Genomic DNA, 3,926 nt, shown 5'->3' with positions numbered 1-3,926 from the left:
TACAATAAATCAAAAAATCAGCCAGGCGTGGTATTGCATGCCTGTAATTCCGGCTACTCGGAAGGCTGAGGCGGAGGATCACCGGAGCCCAGCAGGTCGAGGCTGCGGTGGCCGGGAGCGGCCACTGCACTCCAGTCTGGGTGACAGAGTGAGACTCCAACTCAAAAAAAAAAAAAAAAAAAAAAAGTAGAAGAGGATACCAGGCACAGTGGTTGATGCCTATCATCCCAGCACTTTGGGAGGCTGAGGTGAGAGGATTGCCTGAGTCCACGAGTTTAAGACCAACCTAGGCAACTTGGCGAGACCTCACCTCTACAATAAATCAAAAAATTAGCTGGGCGTGTTCACACACACCTGTAGTTCCAGCTACTTGGAAGGCTGAGGTGGAAGGATCGCCTGAGCCCAGCAGGTCGAGGTTGCGGTAGCCATGAGCAGCATGCCACTGCCCTCCAGTTTGGGGGACAGAGGAGACTCCAACTCAAAAAAAATAAAGAAAAATAAGGTAGAAGAGGAGGCAGGAGAGCTCAGGATCATAAGATAATGTGAACAAAAATACAAACCAGGTATCTCTTTACTCTTAAGGAATGGAAGGTAGGTATGGTTAGCTCTCACTTTCTCCTCCTCCATCCTACTCTTCCCTCTGGTATTGTAGCAAGGAATTAAATTTATTTAAAAAGTTGATAAATCAAGTAACAGAGATATAAGTATACCTTTAAGAATATAAACACATAGGCCCAGCATAGTGGCTCAAGCCTATATAATCCCAGCACTTTGGAAGGCCGAGGTAAGTGGATTGCCTAAGCCCACAGGTTTGAGAACAGCCTGGGTAACGTGGCAAGACTTCAACTCTACAATAAATCAAAAAATTAGCCGGGTGTGGTAGCGCGCACCTATAGTTCTGGCTACTTGGAGGCCTGAAACGGAAGGATCGCCGGAGCCCAGCAGGTTGACGCTGCAGTGGCCGAGTGTGGCACTGCACTCCAGCTTGGGTGATAGAATGACTCCAATTCAAGAAAAAAACCCAGAATACAGACACTAAAAGAATTAAGAGAAATAATATAAGAGCCAGGCTCAGTGGCTCAGCCTGTAATCCCACGCCTTTGGGAGGCTGAGGTGAGTGGATTGCCTGAGCCTGCGGGTTCAAGACCCGCCTGGGCAGGCGAGACCTCATCTCTACCATAAATCAAAAAATGAGCCGGGCGTGGTAGCGCGCGCCTGTAGTTCCAGCTACTCGGAAGGCTGGGGTGGAAGGATCGCCGAAGCCCAGCAGGTCGAGGCTGCAGTGGCTGGGAGTGGGCACTGCACTCCAGTCTGGGTGACACAGTGAGACTCCAACTCAAAAAAAAAAAAAAAGAAAAAAAGAAATAATATAAGCATATAAAATCAAGTAGCAAAGGGAAGAGAAAACCCTATCACACAGTATAAAAAAAAAAAGCCACAAAAACAGCACAACATAAAACAAATGTGAAATAAATAAATAGTAAACACATAAGACTCTCAGATTAGATCACAAAGCCAAATTCAACTAACTACAATAAGCTATGATGTAAACAAAAAATATGGGCCAGGATCGGTGGCTCAGCCTATAATCCCAGCACTTTGGGAGTCTGAGGTGAGTGGATTGCCTGAGCCCGCGGGTTCGAGGCCCGCCTGGGCAATTGGTGAGACCTCATCTCTTCAATAAATCAAAAAATTAGCCAGGTGTGGTAGTGCATGCCTGTAGTTCCAGCTACTTGGAAGGCTGAGGCGGAAGGATCACCGGAGCCCAGCAGGTCGAGGCTGCGGTGGCCGGGAGTGGCCATTGCACTCCAGTCTGGGCGACAGAGTGAGACTCCGACTCAAAAACAAAACAAAAAACAACAACAACAAAAAACATGGCTAAAACAAAATGAGCCAAAGGTTGAAAATAAAAGCTTAAACAAAAGTATACAAGACAACTACAAATAAAAAGGAGAAAAGTTATCTTATAACAGATCTTTTTTTTTTTTTTTTTTTTTGAGTTAGTCTCACTCTGTCACCCAGACTGGAGTGCAATGGCCGCTCCCAGTCACTGCAGCCTCGACCTGTTGGGCTCTGGCAATCCTTTCGCCTCAGCCTTCTAAGTAGCTGGAACTACAGGCGCACGCTACCACACCTGGCTAATTTTATTTTTTATTGTAGAGATAAGGTCTCACCAAGTTGCCCAGGCAGGTCTCAAACCCGCGGGCTCAGGCAATCCACTCACCTCAGCCTCCCAAAGGCATGGGATTACAGGCTGAGTCACTGAGCCTGGCTTACAACAGATCTTAAATTTTGGAACAAAAGGACTAAATAAGAGGAAGAAGCAACTGTGCAGGACTGGTCAAAAATACAAAATGCTGACAGAGGTCAGGAGAATTATAACTTTTAACGAGAACTGACTTTACAAATGTATAGCTGGAAATTTGTGATCTTTTAAAGAACAGGTTCGGTAGGAAAGTGGAAGTTTATTGTACAAATATATCAGCAATAAAAAGTTTCATTAAAGTATATTAAGTCTATTTAAAGGGGCATTAAGTCTTTTCTTGGACATCAGAAGTAGATCTATATTAATTTTGTCACTTGTGGGGGCTGATAAAAAAAAGCTAATCCATGGACAAGCAACCATGAACACACTTCTGCTCCATTCAATCACACAGCAATTGCCTCAATATTCACACGAAGAAAAAAAAGAGATCTGCAGTACCTTTGCATGTTTTACTTAATTAAAAGCCTTACAAACTCAAGATCAACAAGATAAATGATGCAGATATAAAAAAGTAAAAAATCTATAAAACATTCGTTTTAATTAAGAATATTATTTTTCATTCCTATAAAATCAGTCAAGTGTATGAAAAAGATGAGCCAACTCTAATTCCTTCAATGACACAGGAATGAAAGTCAATTTTTTTACACATAGAATTTCCTATCTGAGTACCACACTAAGGCATTCAAATTCATGTCCTTTATTCTATAATGATAGCCTAACCTATTACTATACTTCATTGCTAAACACACAAAAGGAAAATATCCCAATAGAATGCCCGTGTTCAAAGTCTTAAAATCTCAAATATAAGATTTCAGAAAATTTCGATTAAAGAACCTTAATAACAACTTCTGAATGTTATTTTGCACTGGCATTTCAAAGAAACTGTGAAAATCAAGGGTTGTAAACTCAAATATTCACAAAAAACAGCTATTGGTCCTATTCAAAAAGCAAGTCTCAGCCGGGCTCGGTGGCTCAGCCTATAATCCCGCACCTTTGGGAGGCTGAGGTGAGTGGATGGCCTGAGCCCGCGGGTTCGAGACCCGCTTGGGCAGCGAGACCTCATCTCTACAATAAATCAAAAAATCAGCTGGGCGTGGTAGCGCGCGCCTGTAGTTCCGGCTACTCGGAAGGCTGAGGTGGAAGGATTGCCAGAGCCCAGCAGGTCGAGGCTGCGGTGGCCGGGAGCTTGCCACTGCCCTCCAGCCTGGGCGACAGACTTGAGACTCCAACTCAAAAAAAAAAAAAAGCAAGTCTCTGACAAGATAAGAAACTTGTGCCAGAATGTAAATCAACATACTGAAGAAAGCCAATGCAACCAAAGAAATTCAGCGGAAACAAACAGAGCATACGTAGACAACAAGCAGTTTGTAGCTGAGCAGTCAGTTCAATGATCACACTTTCAAAAGCACTATTCTAGATGACTCAAATGTTCCTTACCAATGGGACAGCCACCACTCAGCTCTAGATAACGTCAAGCAGGCTTGTCAGCCTAATTTTGTCTGATCTTTAATATTTTTAAACAAAAACAGCAATCCAGTTTTCATATGAAAAGTCTCTGATACTTAAAATCAACAATAAGCCAGACTCGGTGGCTCAGCCTGTAATCTCGTGCCTTTGGGAGGCTGAGATGAGTGGATTGCCTGAGCCCGCGGGTTCGAGA

At 43.6% G+C, this 3,926-nt stretch overlaps 1 protein-coding gene across 1 annotated transcript in view; it reads right to left on the bottom strand.

The window, feature by feature from the left end:
* Positions 1-3,926, bottom strand: part of METTL16 (methyltransferase like 16) — an 84,546-nt gene that overhangs the window by 51,840 nt on the left and 28,780 nt on the right. The gene's annotated exons all lie outside the window — the stretch shown is intronic.

The sequence above is a fragment of the Carlito syrichta genome, unplaced genomic scaffold, assembly GCF_000164805.1.
Source record: "Carlito syrichta isolate Samal-C Ts95f unplaced genomic scaffold, Tarsius_syrichta-2.0.1 Scaffold303247, whole genome shotgun sequence".
Lineage (NCBI taxonomy): Eukaryota > Metazoa > Chordata > Mammalia > Primates > Tarsiidae > Carlito > Carlito syrichta.
This window is presented reverse-complemented; position numbering and strand designations above follow the sequence as displayed.